A 22481-nucleotide genomic window follows, 5' to 3' on the forward strand; every position below is an offset into this window, starting at 1 on the left:
TATGTCATGTTAATTATGAAAATCAAATTCAGTAACTCCTAGAAAGCTGCTTCTTAAAATCTGTTTTGAAGAAAGTCAAGCTGTTAAATGCTGTTTTCTCACAGGATAGAAAAACGGGAGTCGCCGAGGTTCTGAATGTCAAGACAAGAGGAAACGGCCTCGAGTTGCGCCAGGGAGGGTTAGGATGGATATTAGGAAAGATTTCGTCACTGAAAGGGCTGTCAAGCATTGGAAGAGGGTGCCCAGGTGTCCTGGTTTGAGGTAAAACAGAACCAATTTTCTGATTTGTAATTTTGCTTTTTAGCTGGGCCTCTTCTAACTGACTAAAGTCTGAAATTAACAGCGTATTGCTCAGAAACTGTTCAGTCCCAGGGTGATAAGACCTGATTATACCAAGGAATGGTGCGCACAGAGGCTCTTGCTTATACTTATTGCTATAACAACCAAGGTCAGCTAACTTCGCTGTTTGCCCCGTTGGAGGGTCGGAAGCGGAGAAGCGTAGAGGGGTCCCACCTGCAGGGAGGAGCAGATGGGACAGGCGACCCCAAACTGCCCAACAGGGTGTTCCATCCCATCTGCACCACGCTCAGTGTAAAAGCTGAGGGATCAAAGGGGCGAGGCGGCTCTGGCTCGCTTTTTCTTCAATGGCCGACGTCTAAGGAGGACCCTGTCTGTTCGTCTGCCTTTGATCCCGATCCGAGCACTCCTGACTCTAGTTCTGGAATTCAGCTCTTGTTCCTCGCTGACTCCGCGCTGGGACTTTCCCTGTGTCTGCTGGTGACACGATCGCCATCCTGGGAGCTGGATACGGTTTTGTATATATACTTTTTTTCTTTAATTTTTATTATTCTATTATTATTTACTATTGTATTATTTATTATTATTTTCATTAAAGTAGTTTAGTTCTTTTTCTAAACTCATAAATCTCCTTCTCTCTTCCTCTCCTCTGGGGGAGGGAGGGGGCCATCTCTCATTCTGATCAGCCAATCTGGCCAAAACCACAACACCAGGGCAGTGGTGGAGTCGCCATCCCTGCAGGTGTTTAAAAGCCGGGCAGACGTGGTGCTGAGGGACGTGGGGTAGTGGGGGTTTGGGCAGCGTTGGGTTGATGGTTGGACTCGATGATCTGAAAGGTCCCTTCCAACCTGGGTGATTCTGTGATTCCATGAGATGGGACACGCTGGAGGAACCGCGCTGGGCGGCGAAGGGGCCTCCTCGTCCCAGGCTGTGAAACAGGCACGGCTGCTTCTGGCAGCTTCTTGTAAGAGCATGAATTAAACACACTCCAGTATTACATGCTGTCGTATAGATACATATTGAGGGGAGAATAGCACCTGGATTCCGAAAATAAACCTGAACGGAGAGTGGGACCAGGCAGTTCCCACTAAAGCTAATGGAAGTTGCTGGTTTTGCTGGGCATGTGCCACCAAAAGAACCTGGCTGGGTTCTTTTGCTTTTAGTTTCAGGGCTTTAAACCTGCCAAGTCCTTGTTTAGATAGGAAAATATCCTAGAAGAGGGGAATTTGTTGTCATGATGCACCAGCTCTTACCTGACAACTTGGAAGCTGCAGATTTGCTGGGAGAATCTGAGGTTCAGGAAGATGTACTGAAGACACCAGTGTTTAGGTGGGTCCTTAGTGCTCGTTTCCGCACTGTGTGCACTCTGGGCTCCTGGGGAACCATCTGGGGGTCCTGGGGGGCTGGGCCACCACAGGGCACCGCTGGGCACTGCAGTGTGGAGAAAGAATCCCAGAATCCCAGAGCGTCCGGGGTCGGCAGGGACCCCTGGAGGTCACCCGGTCCCAGCCCCTGCCAGAGCAGGGTCCCCCAGAGCCGTCGGGCAGGAACGCGTCCAGGCGGGTTTGGGATCTCTGCAGAGCAGGAGACTCCACACCTCTCTGGGCAGCCTGGGCCAGGGCTCGGGCACCCTCCCAGGAAAGGAGTTTTCCCTCCTGTGGGGCTGGAAGTTCCCGTGTCCCGGTTTGTGCCCGTTGCCCCTTGTCCTGTGCGCGGGCACCACTGAGAAGAGTCTGGCCCCACGCTCTTGCCCCCCGCCCTGTAGCTGTGGCTGGGCATTGAGGAGATCCCTCTCAGGCTGCTCCTCTCCAGCGGAACAGCCCCAGGGCTCTCCGCCTGTCCTCAGCACAGAGATGCTCCGCTCCCTCAGCATCTCCGCAGCCTCCGCCGGACTCTCTCCAGCAGTTCCCCGTCCTTCTGGAAGCGGGGAGCCCAGCCCTGGGCCCAGAGCTGCAGCTGTGGCCTCCCCGGGGCAGGGCAGAGCAGAGGGGGAGGATGGCCTCCCTCCACCTGCTGGCCACGCTCCTGTTAATGCCTCCCGGGAGACCACTGGCCTCCTTGGCCACAAGGGCACATTGCTGGCTCACAGAAGGGGGGACGCCGGCCATCGAGCAGCGGCCGGGGGACCGTGGGGGCTTCTTCCTGGGGTACCCCCCTCCCCCGGACACGGACCTCCTGCTGCGCACGGGCACCGCGGCCGCCGCCGTTGTCCCACCGCCCCCAGGGGCTGAGGGGGGCGGCGGGGCCGGTCCCGGACCCGCCCTCGGATAGCGCGTGGCGCAACAGTTTTATAGCCGGGGATGTAGCTCAGTGGTAGAGCGCGCGCTTCGCATGTGTGAGGTCCCGGGTTCAATCCCCGGCATCTCCATCTGGCTCTTTTTTTCCCCCTTCTGCTTTCTTTTTTTAACCTTTTTTCCCCTTCCCGTTTTACAGCAGGGACGAGCAGCCGCCGGTAGGACGTGTCTTCGCCCCTGCAGCACCGCTTCTTCCCGCTCGGGAGCCCCGCGAGAAAAAAAAAAGGTGCTGGAAGCGCTCCGGGATTAAATCCGGCTTCAAAAGCCAGATAAAAGAGACCTGCATTGGCCGGGAATCGAACCCGGGCCTCCCGCGTGGCAGGCGAGAATTCTACCACTGAACCACCAATGCACATTCAAAGGCTCTTTTCCCCTGCTCCCTGCTCCAACAGCTCATCCTAGGCATTTGGGGTTATTTTTCTTTTTCTTTCTCTTTTTTTCAGTTCCACGTTCATAATTAGTAGTTTCGAGCCATTATTTCCAGGGAAAAGAAAGGTTTTTATAAAGTTAGCAATGTCTGTATGCATTTTTCCCTCTAAAGAATAAAAAACCCTAGAAAATTGTACAATATACCCATCACCCTTTACATTTATAAGCTTTCAGACCAAGTCACAAAAGGTGTATTTTTGATTCTTTTCCACACGGGAAGGACTGTGCCAGAGGAGCCCAGCAGTTAAGGGCTCAGAGGCTCACAGGATCTACTAATACAGGAATGATCACGGCACAATGTCTGAACTTACATCTCTCCTTTGTCGGTTGCTGCGGTGCTGTGGGTCCTGACATTTCAGTACAATGAAACATTGTGTAGTGATGAGATACCAATAGAATGCCATTGCCTGCACCGTGACGTAATGATGCCATGTTCCAATACAAATTATATACCGGCTTGATATTTAGTTTGCCTTGGACACATTCCCATGGACGGTCATGCATGAGCCAAAGTGCTTTGCCAAAGGCAAAGCAGCATCAGGTGTTGGCGTTGGGAGAGCATTAAGGTGTGGGGACGAGAGGAATCGCTGTGCTTAAGAACACCCTCCAGACAGGATGAGCACCTACTACCAGCCACCTCACAAAAGGTGGTAAGCCGGTGTTTTCTTCCTCAATGAACAGTAATTCGACACTACAGGAAATGTTCCAATCTCCTGCCTGAACATATGTTAACAGGGAAATGTAAACTTCCCCGTGGAGAGGCCCCGGCTGCTCACCCCGCAGCCATTGCCCAATGGTTCCCATCCCTGTGTGCAGTTCATCCAGAGGGCGAATTTCTTCTGCGTGCGCAAAGCAGAAGCTGAGCAAAACTGTCATTCACAGTGGACCTGGAAGGCCACAATTTGCTCGCCGGCCAGTCGACACCAGGAGACAGCATTTCCCAGTCACCCCGGCCCAGAGGGGCGACGCAGGCCAAGGACAGTGCCAGTGCGGCTCCCTTTCCCTCAGCTTCACTGCAACTCCTTCATTTCCACTGGCAGAAAGTAACATAGTAAAGACTTCAAATAATAACTGTTATTTAGAGTTATTTGATTAAATTATATTTAACTCATGCTTACGGTTGCATCAGTCAGCCTTGAAAAACTGTCTTCCCAGACAAGCCTAGACCAGAAATCCCAAAGCAGTCAGGCAAAAAATATTCATACTGAGAAGACCTTAATTCACTATTTCGATAGATCTGAAAGTTAGGCCCGCTGAGGTAAATAGCAATAGCTGACCAACTAGTTTCCCCCCGGCCTACTTTCATTCTCTCCCCCCTGACACTTCTGTCGAGGGGAGACCCGGGAGATGGGGATGCTCTGGCAGTGCTTGCACACAGCCAGGGCACCACCAGCATTCCCGGAGGGAGAAGAGTCCCCAGGCGGGTTCTCCTGGGGGGTTCAGGGGGATTAACACCACAGGTTGCCTTTTGCCGCTCCTTAGAGAATCCTTTTACAGGGCTCGCCACACTAACAACTCTGCACTATTAGCAAACCCGTCTGGTTCCCAGAGCAGAAACGAAACCTGCTCTTGCACCCACAGTTAATAATTTAGAGAGCGGTTTCCCATGGCCGTTAGACCACGTTTTGCCTCTGCTCAGAACGTCTGTGGGTGTCGGCTGACGCAGGACGGGGAACTCTGCAAATCAGGAGGAGTCTGGCAACTGACAGGCCTCACTGGAGCTCACATGCTGCTCTAGAACACGCTCCAGAAACCCCTTTTCAAGCTGCATGAGACAGGCTCGTACTTGGCTTCCCTTTAAAAATGACTGTACGTAGGAGAGTGCTGAATGAAGGAGAATCAAGACATATAATATCAGGAAATGGTGGTCCAGAGTCTCACAACTGGTAAAAATTTCAGAGGATTGGTTCAGCTGATTAAGAATAAGCATCCTACTCCAGTAAGACAAGGAGTCCTGAGGAGTTCATTGCCTTAATCATCACAAGGGTTGGGAGAACGCTCCCTGCAAAACCTCAGTGCAGAAGGATGTGTAGGGCTAGCAGAACAGTACAGGAACATTCCGTGAAACTACTGTCCTAAACAAAATTTAAGTTCAAATACTTCATAAAAATAAATGTGACTCTGGCTGTCATCCGTAAAACATATCTAATTTTAGAAGTTCAGTAGATGGCTTGAATGGCATCAAGAATCCAACTTCATATAACAAGGTTATAGCATCTAGGGAACTACTTTTAGTGAGATTGCTTAAAATGTACTTTTGTACAGTTCTATCTAACATCTGATGAACGGGTGAGAGGGGTTACCTTGTCAGGACGCGGGACATCATCCCCTTTGGCTCAGTTAAAAAACCTTTCCGGCAGCTAAGGAGACATAGCCGCGAACATCCTGGTTCAGCCAGTGCAGCTGCAAGAGGAACAAGGTAGGGATGACAGACAGGCAGAGGTAAAACAGCTCAAATCAAGCTTACAGCTGCAGGTGTGGATTACCTGGGGTGGGGTAAGTGGATATAATTCCTTCCCTCCTCCCACGCTGGTATGGACACGTGTCCCTGTGTCACGCGATGTGCTAGCAGCTGGGCAGCCACCCGCTTTAAAACCGGCGTTGCATCGGTCCCCGTATTGGTATATAAAAAAAGAGAAAGTGTGATATGCCTGTACTGTTTGCGCTGATTCACCTCTTCATGTGGAGCTGTAGTAATTGGACATCTTGTTAGAAATAATGCCCAAGGAGTAATTCAGACCGACCTGAAATATCACATACCTCTTTATAAGAGCCAACTGCCTGGTCATCAGTTTCTCGTGTTTAACTAACACATACCTAATACTGACTATGACCAGGGATGTCCAGTCAAGACTTCTTACTGGCCCCCAAAATAATGAAGGATAACTGCAGGCCTTTCAAAATGGCTTCGGAAAGCCTCTCCAGTACAGGCTTCCAACGCGCGCTCTTGTCTCTGTCTCTGGAGTGCAGAAAAATGGTACCCTCCCCGGTGAGCTCTGCGCTGAGTGGAGTACACGCACATCAACTCGATTTTAACAGGTCACGGAATAAGCTGGGCATTTAAAAATATCCACCTGCCCAAAAGGACAAATGAATACGTATTGTGGAGCCTTCAGCAAAGACTGTTGAAACAAAACAAACAAAACAATCGTGGTAATCTTTTAGGTAGGATTTATAATGTAGAACAACTTGTCAGTGCAGGTTAAAGTTTTAAGGGCTAGCAATTTTGACAGCGTCCCTTTGAGCACAGTGAGCGCGCAGGGACGAGCAGGACAGCAAAAGGTCACTTGGTCACACGTATCTGCTGCCTCCTTTAAGTTTATCTCAAGACCCACCAGGCACGTCCCAATTAATTATTTAAATCTGCAGGGAAAAATATTTCTGTAGATGAAAAGGTATAATCTTAAATTCTGGGGAAGCTGCAGGATGGTCAAAACCCGCGGCGAGAGGAAGCTGAGGCGCAGCATCCCATCCAGGGGCTTCTGACACTGGGAGGAGTCTCTTACATCCAGGAATGTCGATTTGCTTCCCATATCGGCCAAGAGGAAACTTACAGATTTTCCTATATCCCTCTGTTTTCAACTGAACAGTTCTGGATTACAAAAGGTCACCAAACCCAAATTGACAATCATATATCTGGTTATTTAAAACAATTTTTCCCAACACAGCTATTGATTATGTTGCAGTGATCTGCATAAGTTCCTTATAAACCTGTGGCCACCCCAAAAATGTTTGTCCCAGACACTATTCAAATGGTCACAAGCGAAAGCCATCAGGCAAGCAATGCTAGTGAAATGGACACTGGAAGAGAACAAGAGACTCAAACCCTGTATTTCTTCATCAGGTACTGGAATAATAGGCTTTCAAGGTGGTTGTATGTGCCTCAGAACAGGTTTTATAAGATTTTTCCCTAATCAATCTCATGGAGGAAATATCTGGATAAAAAGCAGATGTGTATATTCACTGGGGCTGATTTTGGTCTGTCGTCTGAGAGAAAAAAATAACATAGCATAAACTCCAACAAGCATTTTTCATTTTATTTTCTGAATATAATCTCCTCTCTCTGGCACACATAAAAAGAAAATAAATTTAAAATAATTTTTCATATTTCCTGCCACAACAAAGGTTTTTAAACAACAGAAAATAAATACTCTTGAACAGCCCAAGCAGTCTTGCTTTCTAAAAGATACTGTCTTTTTTTTCTCCCTCTCTACCAATGACGTTCCCGTTCTCTGTTAGACCCAGCTCAGCTGTTTGCCCCAGAAAAATACGGATGCTCCACATCGCTTCTCCCATTGCCCGGCTCTCCCGGCGTTGACACTGCCTCTGCTGCCATTGCAGGGAGCGGCCAACTAATTATTGTGTTTGTTCTGCAACAAATAATGTGACCCGTAACCTTCTTCTTTTAAACTGCAATTTTTGCATTTGTTTCTGTGACTCAGCCCTAATGTGTTCTCCTTATGTAACAGCAAACAATAAGACATAATTATGATGATAACCCATTACTTTAGTTTCAATAGAAAAATGAGCCATTTTCTCTTTGCAGACACACACACAAACGCAGTGGATGTTTTTGTCTGTTGCAGTGTAAAGAGAAAATATTTAAACACTAGCGATACAGCCTGGTTGCGTTGGTAAACTGAGTATCTGATATGAAGAAATCCACTTGTATTTCCGAATGATACCTGATAGCAGCAGCCGGAGACGGGAACACTTTTAAATGTTTAATTGTAGCCATGACTAAGGACTTTTATCTTCCAGGACCAGCCATGTATCCTGCTTGAAAAAAATTTCGGTAGAGAAATTCGGCTTCTGTTTCTGTCGCTTCGTTCCAACTCTTCTGCGATTATTATTACCCCTTGCTCCTCACAAAGACATTTTCCTGAAGACAGATTAGGAGAAAACATATTTGTGAATGTACGAACAGATTTTCTTCTTATGATACATAACTTTGGCAAGCAGTCAGGAAACGATGATAATCTTTTTCTCCATCTTCCCTTGCTAATGAAGAGAAACTGCCTCTGGGGTTAAGGACAAAAGGTGAACTCTCCCCGAACACAATTTACACCTGCTGAGCACATGATTCGGGCATCTAAAATTCTTGTCTTGGCAGGTGTCCCAGGGACCAAGCCACACGCACGGATTCTTAGGAGGTAATATTTTCATCCAGACATTAAATAAAAAACAGACTCAAGAGGGATGAATTTTGTGATACCTTAAGGCGTCTCATTTTTTTGCTTAACCTCATAAAAATCTTTCACTATTCAAACTCATGAAGGCCAATCTTTACCAACCAGGCACTAAGATAAAAACAGAGATGAAAAGTAACCAGGATGAAAAGACAGCTGTGGTTGTAAAACAGCACAATCAAGGGAGGAAAGAACAGCCCTTCCCTCGTTAGCTGTGAGCTGCGCCATGAGCACGCGGAGAACCTCTCCTTGGAAAGGGAGATGGCTAGATACATGTGATCCTTGTAAAAGTTTTCACTCGTTCTTGGATTTCCCTTTTATGAGCAGAGAAGTACAGAGCTCTGATTTTCCACCCCCTTTAAGAGTTCATGAGCCACAGAAGTGCAGGGGTGCAGAACACGTTCACCTGGAAACTGGACACATTTTACACTCCTACACTGCCTTGGTTTGAATCAATCAAAAACCACCATAAACTGACACTGACAATGCAGCCACGACGGGGTAGACAACAACCTCAAGGGGTGGGAGGAACGGATATTTTCCCAGTTCTAACAAATTTATGATGATGTTTTGAATGTTTGTTAGGGACAGACGAAACGGCACCATTTAGTGCCATCTTAGTACACAGATATGGGGTGGGTATTCACACCTAGAACTTGTGTGTGCTGAGATTATACACCACAAATTGCATTTCACTCCTTTTATTCCTAGCCCAATTATTATTCTTCCCTTCTCACACTCTCTCTCTCAAAAAAAAAAAAAACAACACACAAACCCAATGAATCCACTTCTGAGGTTTTTCCTTTCATTTTCCATTCCTTCAGTTCAGCTGAGGTATTCCTGCGGATCCTAAGCCTGAATATCTATGGAGTGTACTAATTCCAGCTACCACTGGAGATCTTTCTTCCTTTTAAGAGCACTACCATGTCTCCTAACGTGGCTGGGATAAAAACTACTCCCAGCAGCGGTGGCCTAAGTATCACTTACTTTGCAAAACTTCTGAAATCCAACCCTTGGAGTTGTTTACTGACTTTAAATGCCACCTCGGGAGCTAATAGCCGTACATTATTATTGCAGCTTCCAATTTAGCTCATCTGGTTATATCTGACCCAAGAGGGAGGGATTAGGTTCCTACGGCCTCCTCAGATGGGACCTGCTGCTGACATTTAGCTGGCTGGGGGGGCCGGGAGCGTGCCTGAAGGGAGGGAGATGTGCCCCATCCTTCATGGCAGCAGCAGGTTGTTTTTCGGTGCCTGACAGAAAACACGTCTCATGCTGCCTGTAAAGTGTGTTGACTAAGCAGTCAGCACGGAAGAGCGGCAATAAAAGCAGTTTCTGGGAGACAGCCAAGAAGTACGGTTAGGCACAGCCGATCCCTCTGTGCCTGGAAAGCAGGGAGCCAGGGACAGAGCACGGGCTGTGCAGGGGTCCTGCCTGTGTGGCACCAACTGCATCAGGCAACTGATAGAAGCAGCGGATGGGCAAAGACAGACTCGTGACGGGCTTACGGATATAGTCACAAGATCAGCTCATGTTTTGGTCCAGCATGGAAAAGGAGATCCCAAACACTTGTGGAACCACGACTGCAGTGCACTAAAAATGTAAATTTGCAGGGAAAAGCGCAGCCAAAAGTTCATCAATGAGTTTTGGAGGGGGAGGAAGATCCTGGCTTATTACTAATGCGTGTCTGGCTTTCTCACTGCAGAAGACGCAATAGGCAGGAATCTCCAGATGATTCCCCAAAAAACCACAGCTATGTTTGTCAGCTGTGTCCCTAGGAGCCTGGAGCATGGGAACCAGGATGAGAAACAAAGAACATTAGAGACCATAACTCGTAGCAGCAGCTCTTCCAAGTCTTGTCACTTAGTATTGCAGAAAAGAAAGCAACAAGAATGAGGATATACCAAATGTCTCAAGGTATCACCCAGCCAGCAACTCACTTATAAGCCTTACACAGCAAGTTCCCAGGGAAGTTCATGACTGGAGATCTGCTGTTTTGGAGAGGTAAAGAATTGGAAAGCTTTCAATTCAGGAAGCCCTCAATAAAGGAAAACAAGCCTGCATACCCAGTGCTGCAAAACTAACGTGAGGTTTACCCTGTTCCAGCACTTGCGCTGCCAGTGTCCTCTCCGTGACTGCGAGTGTCACCCTGTGGTGGGCTCCATTAGGTGTGTCCCAGAGGGGTACCTGTGCAGTCTGCCCGCTGGTGGAAAGCCTGGCTTCTAGGAAGACCTGGATTAACTGCTAAATTGTGCTTCTGTCAAGTCTGGTAGAAATCAGGAGCTCAGCGGGGTTTCATGAGACGTTTCAGTTGAGGTAAGAGAGCTGGCAGATGTTCAAGCCACAGATGTCATTTCTCAACCAGCTTCATGACATACTGGAGCCATTGGAGAGGACAACTGAAAAATCATAGGATCATAGAACCATAGAATGGTTTGTGTTGGAAGGAACCTTAAAGCCCACCCAGTGGCACCCCCTGCCCTGGGCAGGGACACCTCCCACCAGCCCAGGTTGCTCCAAGCCCCGTCCAACCTGGCCTTGAACCCCTCCAGGGATGGGGCAGCCACAGCTTCTCTGGGCAACCTGGGCCAGGGGCTCACCGCCCTCACAGCAAACAATTTCTTCCTAGTACCTAATCTAAAGAGAAGATGTGAATTTCTATACATCCCTTTTGTACTGCAAATTTTTTTTCAAAGGTGGATCCTCAGAGATTTATCATTTTTCTGGTCTAGGAATCATCCAGGTTATGAGTATTATGGCACTAACACTGATCAAGAGACATGTTGGAAAGGTCTTCTCTCTCCTGCACTGCACTTTAACCCACTAGGCAAGCAGGGAAGGCTCTGCAGTTGATAAATGGCTATAAATATAATGTGTATTTAGATATCTTAAGGAAGAAACCGCTCTGTCACCCAAAAGCGAACCACCACCAGAACTCCTCAGAATCACAGAATGCTTTGGGTTAGAAGGGACCTTAAAGATGACCTAGTTCCAACCCCGCTGCCCTGGGCAGGGACACCTCCCCCCAGACCAGATTGCCCATAAGCCCCATCCAACCTGGCCTTGAACACCTCCAGGGGTGGGGCAGCCACAGCTTCTCTGGGCAACCTGGGCCAGTACCAATTCCTCAGAATTCCTCAGAGAAAAAAAAAAAAAAAAAAAAAGAGCCGTAGCTGTCCCCGCTGGCCGGCTCGGGCTGGGCGGGCGGCGGGGGCCAGCCCGAGCCGGAGGAGGGGCCGTGAAGGACCGCGACGCCCCTCACTACAGCCCGCGGCTCGGAGGGCGGGAACAGGCCGCAGCGGCGGGGCCTAGCGCGGCTTCCCCTTCCTGAGGAGAACCGTCCCGCCCTCGGCGGCCCTGCCGGCTGGCTGAGGCGGAGCGGGGAGAGGGAGGTGCCGGAGGGAGCCGGCCGGCCGCTTGCCCTCCCTCCATCTCCACCCGCCGTGAGGGACGCGGGCTCGGCCGGGCTGCTGGAGTAAGTGGCTTTCGGTTGTGGTAATGGTGGGGGGGGGCGGGTTGATAGCGGAGCGGGAGCTTACGGGAAAGAGCGACCGAAAAATGGAGTATGTGGCTGTTTTAATGGCAGGGGTATAAAGCCCTCGGCAGCTGTCCCGTTTGTCTGTGTGTTGTCACCCTGCTGAGGGGCTGAGCCCTGCTGTCTGTTCATGGGTAGCTGTCTGCACATATATAACAAATAGGAGGGTTGTGCAGGACTCTTTCACTGGATTTTCTTTCTCAGGTAGAGCTGGTAGCATACAGCATCTCCTATTATTAAAAATGCTGGGCAAAGAACAGGGTAGCTGTAGTTAAACTGAGCTGTGGAAAATTAAAACGGTTACTTCTCGCTTGCCTTGAACATTTTGGTGGGACCATTTCTGGGTGAGAGTGTGTTGGTGTAACAAGTCAGTCCTAAACTTTTCTGAGTTCTTATCTGAGTTCTCACTTCAAACCAGGACATTATCTCTTCTAACCAATCACTTCAGTAAACGTTTGTAAGCCCATTACTACAGGAAAGGGTATAAACGCGTGTGTGTATAGACCTTGAGTTCAAACCAGCTAGATTTACTACCTGCTAGTTTACTCTACTATTTACTGTAAGCTGGTAGTAAAGGCGCACTGCAAGCGAGCTCCTTTCCACCACCGCTCCCTTCCCCGCTCTGGAGGAGTTGTGCTTTTCTTCCCTTGCCACCCGTCCTGCTGTCCCTTTGCTGCTGCCGGGCCCTCACAGCTGTGCTGAGCTCCGCGGGGGCCGAGGCACGGCTGGGCGTCAGGGACGCCTCGCCAGGCTGGCCGGGCACGCTGCGCGCCCAGCTACAAGCAGGGCAGCCAAGGAGGCAAGTCGTCAAGACTTGGAGCACTGCAGAGACGTGAGTCTGCTACCACTACAGACTCTTGCTTCTGTCCTCTGGTGGCTCTCTGGTGGTGGCTAGACACCTCTCTGTGTCTTATTTTCATTCTCTGTGTTTGCAGTCTGCCTCTGTACCGAGCTCTCTGTGAACCATGGCTGCTGCCCTGCAATGGGGTTTCCACCCAGAAAGTTTCCCAGCATGAGAAGGTTGCTCAAATATAATTACACAGATGTTGGCCTGAAGCCTCTGAAGTCCCTTTGTAAGATAATCTTCTGACCATGGATAAGAAGCAAGCTTGGAGGCGCAGCTGTTAAGAGTGTGGTGTATTTTCAATTGAAGTTAATCAGGCCTTTTCTTTTTCTCGCTCATTCATAGGTACGGTTCCTCAGAAATGTTTAGTGATGAGCAGTGACAGATGATTACCTAGTAAAGACTCAATCTGATATTTCGAGATCTTTAGGGGTTGGTAAGGCAAGGGTTGGTAACGTTTGCTAAGGCAAAATCCAGTATTGGCTCTTTAGAATAGCAATAAGCAGAATGTGATTCATTTTAATGTTAGCCATTTACCAATTTTGTTTAGTCTAACTTGGAATGAAAGTTTTGAGTAGGCATGTATGTGCATAAAAATTATACACACACCTTATATCTAATTTATAGCCTTACTTTGATTGTATGCATGTGGATATATGCTTTGTTTTGCTTAATTATGTGTGTGCGCATGTATGCCTGCACAGGAGCATAGTAATAACAACTTTGTGAGCTAGGCCCTCATTACATAATGTAATATTTTCTCTGGAGATCCATTTCTACCTGGTAATCTGTCGCTAATAGAAATTTGGAAAGCTGGATAGATGTGGTAGGTTCAAAGGCCACTAATGCAAACCAGTTTCCCAAATGAAAACTCATATAGGTTCCTTTCTGATGCCTATTTTGTCTTCACACAAGCCTCTGCAAGCTTTAGCAAATATTTAAAAGAAAGGTGCTTTTTCCACAGTCAGTTTGCAATTGTTACTTTCTACTTTCCCATGTAAATATCTCGATAGTTTCCAAACAAGGGTTTGCATTTACAAGTAGCTCTGTTAAGCAACAGCTTACTTTTATGATAGCGCTTGCTTACATGCAGGCAAACAGGACTTAAAGTATTATTTTACCTTTTCTAAAACATATTGCCTGCCCTTCCAGTTGTAGTTTGCACCTGCATTTTTCCGGGGATTAGCTTTATCACCAAGGGTGTGCCCCTGCAGCTGATGTGAGCGTGACCACAACGTCCTGCCTCCTGAAGAGCGCGGATAGCTGTCCTCGTCATTGACCCCCTGCCTGCCTGGCCCCTGCCGTGTTGGGCGCTCTCGGCAGAGGGGAACCACTGAAAAGCTGAGTGCTGGGTAAAAAGAGAAGTGAACATGAAATAAGAATTAGTTGTTGTTTTGCTTTAGGGGTCTGCTGCGGCACAGCTCTTGCTAATGTAGATGTAGCCCATTTTTTTCTAAAAAGCATTACTTTAGAAAGCAATTTTTATTACACAATGAACAAACAATTTGTAATCAAAACTCTTTCTACAGGATCACAGTGTTGCTTTTAGAAACATTTTGAATCCCTAAATGACTTTCTTTGAGCCAGGTTTCCAAGCAAATGTGTAGCTCTGTCTGAAGAGGGGCTTCCAAATGCCCGATGAACTTGCTCTGGGTTATGTCCTGATAATGCTGATGGAGCCCAGATTGTCCTTTCTCTGCTGGCCGCGTGCAAAGTATTGGACTGTGCCTTTTTGCTTAGCAAAGTGTTTCTCAAACCAAGTGTTGATTCTAATTTCAAAATGATATTGAATGCACACCCCTCCTCTGGCATTAGATTTGCATGTACTATCAGGTCTCAATCTTTATTCCAGTATATATAACTAGGCTACTTCCTTGACACACCTAAGTAATCACCTAGTTTGTAGTTATTTTTTGAGCGGGTGCCTGTTTGCATATGCAGGTCTATGTCCAGTCTTGTAATAAACTAAACACCTTGGTTTTTAATCCTTTCTCCTTTAGTGTTTGAACTGGGGGAAGGAAGGGTGGGGAGAAAACTGTGGATATAGCTCAGTGCTAGGGTCAAGCTGGATTGGTAGACCGTCTAATCAAATATCTGTATGAACTGTGAGCGGAATGAAGAATATCAGAAAAAAAGGTGAACAGCTACAAACTGTTTCTAACAAGAACATCTCTTTCTAATTACAGAGCAATTGGTTTATAGTATTTTCAAGTTTGTATTTTGTGTGTGGTGGGTTTTATGGCTGATATTAACCCCCGCTAATATAGAAAGCAAGAATGACTATTTGAACTACTTAGGCAACAGACAATGTCGGCACAGGAACAAAATAGTACAGAAATCATCCTGCATACGTTTAGTCAGTCATCAGGCCGGAGACTAGGCAGGACTAGGTTTCCCACTCCTTGGATGGCAGATTTTGAAGTAATCTTTCATTCACAGGAGGGAATTTAAATACTTTTCTGATAAAACTTGATAAATATATTATGATGTCTGTATGATGGGAAAGCTCAAAATACTCGTGACCTTGGTGTTTCTTTGTATTCCTGTTAGTTCTTAGGTGCAGTGCTTGGGACTACAGCCACCATTGTCTGAGAGTATTGCCTCATTCTCCCAAACATACTGCTTTCTCTGGCAAGATTCTTACTGTCTGAAATCCCAAGAAAGATTTACAAATCAGACTTTTCCCCTCATTATCTGTAAGACATTTTTTTTGTAGGTGGGTAATGAAACAGAAGAAAAAGAAGTGGTTAGGTTAAAAATACAAATAGTAGAGAGAGGAGCAAAAAAAGTTTGTTCCTTATAGGATGGAGCTTAAAGCAGTTGATATCATCTAATGCTGAGTGGGAAGATCCTGGTCACCTGAGTACAGAAAGCAAATTCAGTAGTTTGAAGCAGTGGGGACCAAGAGAAGGAAGGAGGATAGTACGCCTATTTTTTGCTTTGTTTTTCCTTTATTTTTGTGCATGACAAGTGCTGCAACTACTTTTGGGCATGATAGCCAAGCTAGTTGCCTGTACTGGAGCGTGGGAAGGATTTTCCCCATATGGTAAACTGCTGCTTTGCTTCCACTTATTAGTGCAGGGTGGCCTGCAGGGTTTTTGAGTTTTGAGTTCTGTGTATGGGAACTTACAAATTTGTGGCGTGGTCTGCGGCTTAAGGGGACTTGTAACCCTGTAAGCTGTCTGGATATTGTGGATTATGTTCCATGCTTGGTTGGTGAGGTAGTTCTTGGATAATTACTTTAATTAAAGTGCTGTAACTTGTGTTTAAGAACCCGAAGCAACCATCGGAGGCTTTAGGAGAGGATCTGGAGGATGGACTCTGCTGTGCGATCAGCCACGTTTTGTACCCACTGGAACTCTTTCTTGGTTTGTAGCTCCGTTATAGATATGGCTTACAGTAATTACATGTACAAGTCACAAGTGCATGAGTCAGTGACCCAGGCTTCTACTGGTGAAGTAGATCACAAGCTTTGGTTGCCCTTCAAAGTGTGCTACTTTCTTCTCTTGTTCGCTTTCACTGCTGGTTGGGTAATAAGTAGTCCAGGGCAGCCCAGGAGATCAGCCCCGTATCGGCTGCGCGGAGAGATGCTTGATGACTGTTAGGAGTGCTGCGGGGGAAGCATCTTCAGTTTGGGTTGACTTAAACTTTAATTGCTTGCTTCTAAGATGCTTATTTCAGTTAGTATGGTCTGACATCCTGTGTAATATAGTACTAACCGCTTCAGTCTTTTAAAAAGCAGACAAGAACAGCTGTGGGAGAGCTGGTAGATGATATTGTTAAGGGGGGTACTAACAGGATTATTTTCTGATGACGTCACCTTTTCCTTGTTATTTGGCCACTTCCTGTGCTGGCACACCCAGAAACTGGCAGTAACACACTCTCAGAGCAGTCCAGCTCTAAACGCGTAAGTTACCCACAGTAAGAATCCTAATTGTGGCCTGTCTTACTGCTGTTCTGCACACTGTCACAGTGGCCACCTTTTAAGTAGTTCTGCAAGAAGGATCAGAAGCTGAATTAGAGGGAGCGGAGGATAGTAACTTCCGCTGTTTGGAGAAGCGGAGGCGGCGCAAGACTCTCAGCTCAGCCCGGAGGGATGTTGGTCTGAGGCTCTCATCATCCAAAACTTACCTGAGAAGCTTTTGGAAGGAATGAGAAAGATTGAATTAGACAATGCTGCTGTGCCAATGGCAAGTTATGCAAACTGTAGTGGTGGTGATTATAAGTTTTCTATTTTTAAGTCTTCCATTGAGTGACTCACTTTATTAGATGTGTTCGTTTAAAATGGAATGTGAAGCACCCAGATACCATGGTAATGGCCTCATAAAGCACTCAGATATACAACATAACAGATTGGATTTCTTCTCTTAATTTAACAGGTTTTGCGTCTCATACACCATGTCTGATGGCAGCATACAGGGCGTCACACACTCCTATTGCTAAGCTCTACAGTTTGTATCCATCTGTCTCTTCACTTTTGCTAAAGTAGTCATCTTTCTTTGATCTCTAACTCGCGATTCTGCATCTGAATTTTCCACCATTCCTCTGCCCTCCCTTTTCCCTCATTCTTTCCCCCAACTTTGGCCATGCGCTGCTTGGATCCAGCCCGATATGCTAATAATAAGAAAGCACTTGGGTACAGGAATGCTGGCGATTGCAGCACTTGCTGTACTTGGGTGCCTCCTCGGGCAGGAGCAGGAGCCCTGGTAGGTGCCTGCGTGCACCGCGGGCTGTACCAAATTACACAACTCAGTAAGATCCAGGCAACAGTCTTTTGGCTACCTGGGCTGGGCATTACAGGAAATAAGGAAGGCAAGTCACTCCTAGGAGTTTTATCAGGCTAATGAGAACTGTGGCGTGGCAGATGTCTATCGCATGGGCCCTGCTATTCAGAAGCATCTACTGAAGACGGGTGTTGAAATCCCTTCTTTAAAAAACACCGTGTAAGTTGCACTTTGTATGCTTTTTGGTTTTTGAATGTGGGTCTGAAAGTGAAGCAGAAGAATCCTGCCTTTAAGCAGGGTATTAATTGAGGAAGCGGAGCCCTTGCCCAAGGTGCAGGAGGCCCAGGCTCTGTTAGCTCGTGGGGTTCACCTGGGGACCTCACAGAGGCAGGGTCACTGTTCCCCAGCCCGGACTCTGGAGTGGGAGCTTCCTATGGAGGTGGCTGCTGCATGCCGCTTTACATCCAAGTGAGCGTGGCGCTGGGTTGTTGGTTAAGAAATGCACTGCAGGAGGCAGCTGTTCTTACTGTGACGACAGTTTGTATTAATTTTTTTAACTTTTGGAAACCGAAAGCATGAACTCCTCCTTTGGTGTAGTTTCCATTTCATGTAACTAGCTCTTTCTTTTTTCTTTTTTTTTTCCCCTGCCCTTTGTGTTTCCTTTTGTGGTTTAAAGCCAATTTCTTCTTATCAGGAATTCTTTAATAGCTAGAAGTTTGAACTAATGTCTCTGTGAATCTTTACCGATAATCAGCTGGTTCACTGAGAAATGTTCCCTGTGGGTTATTCAGGTCTTTGGGCAGATCACACTGTACGCAATACCTATTCCTCATGGCATGCCACTGGCTGCTCCCATGCCAATCAAGGGCTCCTTGCTCCTGCCGGAGCTTGTTCCAGAGCCTGTCAGGGACCTCAGCCCACCCTGGAACCGACAGCATGGGTTCAAAGGGTGCCATTTATGACCTATATCGAAACTAAGGATAAGACTTAACATGTGGATTTACAGTGTCAGATGGCACTAGCAGCTTTAAAGCACTCTACACTGAGCCATTTTTAAAGGTGACTCAAAATATTTGTGTTATGGAAAGATGACTTGTTTCTGACTGCATCGCTTCTCATGCTGTTTGCTATTATAATTTTCATTAAAATAAAATTCAGTTTCCATCACAAGCTATTGATCTCAGCTTGGAAGAGAGTCAGGTTTTATTACCTACTTGCAAAAGACAAGAGGTTTTTAAGCGTAGACTCTTCTCCATGTACATAGCACTCTGTGTACAACCTTTGCCGTAACTATGTGAACTGCATTCTTTCCCCTTTCATCTTCTGCACTCTCGTTTATCTTGCTTGGTGTGCTGACAGTAGCCTTTAGCAGCCCTTCTGGGATGGAACTTGAGGAGAAAACCCACAAGTAGTATGTTTAGAGAGCCTGTAATTTCTCTTGGGTTGTGTGTGCACTGGGGCAGTGCCTTAGCTGTCCTCCTGCCTAGAGGAGACCTTGCTGTGTGCCATTTCCCACATGCAATGCCGTTCCTTTTGGAAAGACGCCGGAGCATTTGGGCAGGGAGAAGTTGTGATGTGCTGTAGCAGGATCCCACTGAAGAGTCTGGGGCAGCGCCTTGGCACGGCACACAGCAGCCTGGCACGTACCTATCGCGTCCCCGCCGGCTGTTTGTCTGGGGCTCTGCCTGCCTGCAGTACCTGCTAATGCCCCAAGCTCCATTCAGGCTCATCCAGATACATCTGCTCAGACCTCGCAAGTACAGGCTCACGGGTTCCTAGGATGAAATTGAGATGTTCTAGGTGTAAAAGCACCGTCTGTAGGTTTGAATGCCTGTCTAGCTTTGTGTTGGAGTGGCTTATGTTAAGCCGTATTTTCCTTTCTTTCCCTGAATAAGCTCCTTTTACCGACGGTGAGCAAGATTTATGTGGCAATTTGAGCAGCTGGTCTCCTGGGAGTGTTCCTTTCTCCGGAGAATTGCATATAATCTGGCTATCAGCTCTGAGTAGGGCTAATGGCACACGTACCTGGCTGTCGGGCAAGCAGAGGGTAGCCCCTTACCCACAGCTGACGGTTGAGGCTAGAAATCCCTCCTGTACAGAGGGCACCGAGCCTGCACTGTCTTTGTGTTATAGTTATCTTGCATAATGAATGGGGCAAAATTGCTCTCTGTGGCATAAATTCACATTAGTGCAGCTGTGTCCACAGTGAGACTGCTGTAGGGTCCCAGTGCAGGGGTGATCCTGAACCCCATTCCCTGTGTGTCTGTACCTTTGTTCCCACTGTGGTAGCGCACAGACCTTGCCCTCGGTGGCAGCTGAGGTGGCACAAACAGGTTGTGTTAGTCAAAAGGCTTGTCCCAGATCTGTGTTTTGTTGTTTGTGCGCTGAAAAAACTGTGCTTGTTTGTGGGAGGAAGCTATGGGGCAAGTTGTAACAATATGTGGGCAACCACATTTGTTACGCTTATTCTAAGGATAAGTCCTGAGGAGAAGGACTTGGGAGCGCTGGTTGATGAGAAGCTCCACAGGAGCTGGCAATGTGCGCTGGCAGCGCAGAAAGCCCCCACCCTGGGCTGCATCCCCAGCAGTGTGGCCAGCAGGGAGGGCGGGGGATTCTGCCCCTCTGCTCTGCTCTGGGGACACCCTCACCTGGAGTACTATGTCCAGCTCTGGAACCCTCAGGACAGGAAGGACATGGACCAGTTGGAAGGGGTCAAAAGGAGGGCCACAAAGATGCTGGGAGGGCTGGAGCCCCTCTGCTGCGAGGACAGGCTGAGAGAGCTGGGGGGGTTCAGCCTGGAGAAGAGAAGGCTCCGGGGAGACCTTCCAGCCCCTGCCAGGCCCTCAAGGGGCTCCAGGAAAGCTGGGGAGGGACTCTGGAGCAGGGAGGGGAGCCATGGGACGAGGGGGAAGGGTTTTACACTGACAGAGGGGAGACTGAGATGAGATGTGAGGCAGAAATTGTTTGCTGTGAGGGCGGTGAGCCCCTGGCCCAGGTTGCCCAGAGAAGCTGTGGCTGCCCCATCCCTGGAGGGGTTCAAGGCCAGGTTGGACGGGGCTTGGAGCAACCTGGGCTGGTGGGAGGTGTCCCTGCCCAGGGCAGGGGGTGCCACTGGGGGGGCTTCAAGGTCCCTTCCAACACAAACCATTCTGTGATTCTATTATATGATTCTCCTTTGAGGTTACTGCCTCTGCTGCTCTTGAAGCAGCTTCTGTACTGCTGCAGTTTCCAGCCTGGTACATAGGTACACACAGGTCTCCTTTCCCTTGGCTAGCAGTCCGCATTCATGCCTGGCTCCATGTGGATGCCCCCTCTGGAGGTGGTGGGAGCAGGCAGACACTGTTTGGGCTCCCCGCATCTGACTGCCTGTGTTCAAGTGTCAGCACTTGCAGGTGCCGCTGCAGCTCTGTAGACTTCTGTCTGTGTTGTGTTGCTTGCGCTGGGTTCTGTAGGGTAAAAAGTTTCGCTGGTAGAAATTTGAAGGTGGAAAACGTTGGTCTACCAAAAGACTGTGGTATAACAGACGCCACTCTAAAGATTTTGTATCTCATCCAGAATTTTCAAGAAACCCATTTTGAGTTGAACTTTCATTTGATTTTGATAATAATTTAACTTCTGAAGACTAGCTGTCCCTTTTTTATACATATGGAGGAATCTTTATTGCATGCAATAGGCAGTGGAGTTTGTTGGATTCCTAATAGAGATTCTGTATAGGAAACTGTTAAATAAAAGCTGTTTACTTGCCCCTATTGTATTGTGTTAGAGCTGGTGACAGATGCTTCAAAGCTTTCTGGATCAAAGTAAGCATTGTGGGGACATGGGGGCTTGTGTTTTTTTGGTTTTTGCTTGTTTAAATTAATTCTCTTATCTGGGAGGACTAGTGTTTGTTGTAGTTAATGAATGAGAACCTATGGCTTCCGTGACAAAGTGCTGCCTGTCAGCATATGTGAGTTGGGCAGTAGGGTAGGGGGTTATGGAAGGTATGGTACCGTGGCAGGATGGAGTACCGACGGGAAGCAGGGGGGTAATGGCACAGGGGCTGGGATACTGATGGGAAGCAGGGAGGGGGCGGCACAGGGGCTGGGGTACCGACGGGAAGCAGGGGGGTAATGGCACAGGGGCTGGGATACTGATGGGAAGCAGGGAGGGGGCGGCACAGGGGCTGGGGTACTGACGGGAAGCAGGGGGGTAATGGCACAGGGGCTGGGGTACCGACGCGAAGCAGGGGGGTAATGGCACAGGGGCTGGGGTACCGACGCGAAGCAGGGGGGTAATGGCACAGGGGCTGGGGTACCGACGCGAAGCAGGGGGGTAATGGCACAGGGGCTGGGGTACCGACGCGAAGCAGGGGGGTAATGGCACAGGGGCTGGGGTACCGACGCGAAGCAGGGGGGTAATGGCACAGGGGCTGGGGTACCGACGCGAAGCAGGGAGGGGGCGGCACAGGGGGCTGCTTTAGCTGAAGCAGCTGAAAGCAGAGCCCTTGGGTCTGTGCCTGCTGTTTGCAGAGGCCTGTTGGGAGGTGGAAACACAGGAGATGCAGCTCTCAGAACATGAAGAGCAGGTGTAATATTAGTCATTATCTTATTTCCCAGCACTCGGCCAGTACAGCTTTTATTCAGTACGTGAACATATTCTCTTTGAGCCTTTTTTTTTAACAAAAAAGTTACCAAAAGAGTAGATATTTCAAACTACTGAAAAATAGCATAACACTATCAGTGTAACTCAGAATTGTGGCGAGTGTTGGGTTTGTTCCTCCTGATCCCTTTCATATATTTGTGCAGCACTGTTGTACAAACAACTTAGAAATCTACTGCACAGCTTTGGGGGAATTTGTGCTTTTTTTTTCCTTATACATGCAATGATATTTCTAGTGTGATTCGCAAGGAAACTTTAGATTTTGGTTGATGCAGTAAGGGTTTTTTAACCCTTTTTTAACTAAAGAAGTAAAATCTGTTGTGGTTTGGGCCGGACTGGCCACCGAAACAAACGACAAAAGGCCAGCTGAATAAAAGACGTAGCTACTTTATTTGTTCCATTTTAAAAACTTGGAGTAGTTTGTTTGTTTGTTTGTTTTTAAAGAAGTATTGATAAAATTCTTGTTAAAAAGACCCAGTAGAACCTGCAGTCCTAAGATCATGATTTCCTTGTTTTTAAAAACAAAAATAA

The 22481-nt window shown here is 47.7% G+C and overlaps 1 protein-coding gene and 2 non-coding genes across 3 annotated transcripts in view; 2 read left to right on the forward strand and 1 right to left on the reverse strand.

The window, feature by feature from the left end:
• The first annotated feature begins 2593 nt into the window (after positions 1-2593).
• On the forward strand, positions 2594-2665 carry TRNAA-CGC (transfer RNA alanine (anticodon CGC)). Its single transcript has one exon. It is a non-coding gene; the product is annotated as a tRNA-Ala (tRNA).
• Positions 2666-2872: 207 nt separating this feature from the next.
• Positions 2873-2943, reverse strand: TRNAG-GCC (transfer RNA glycine (anticodon GCC)). The gene has a single exon. It is a non-coding gene; the product is annotated as a tRNA-Gly (tRNA).
• Positions 2944-11425: 8482 nt separating this feature from the next.
• GPD2 (glycerol-3-phosphate dehydrogenase 2) overlaps positions 11426-22481 on the forward strand; it is a 63159-nt gene continuing 52103 nt past the window's right edge. Inside the window, exon 1 of the mRNA XM_074594277.1 lies at positions 11426-11684. The gene's annotated coding sequence lies outside the window, so the exon portion shown is untranslated. The remainder of the gene's footprint in view (positions 11685-22481) is intronic.

This window comes from Larus michahellis, chromosome 7, assembly GCF_964199755.1.
Source record: "Larus michahellis chromosome 7, bLarMic1.1, whole genome shotgun sequence".
NCBI lineage: Eukaryota > Metazoa > Chordata > Aves > Charadriiformes > Laridae > Larus > Larus michahellis.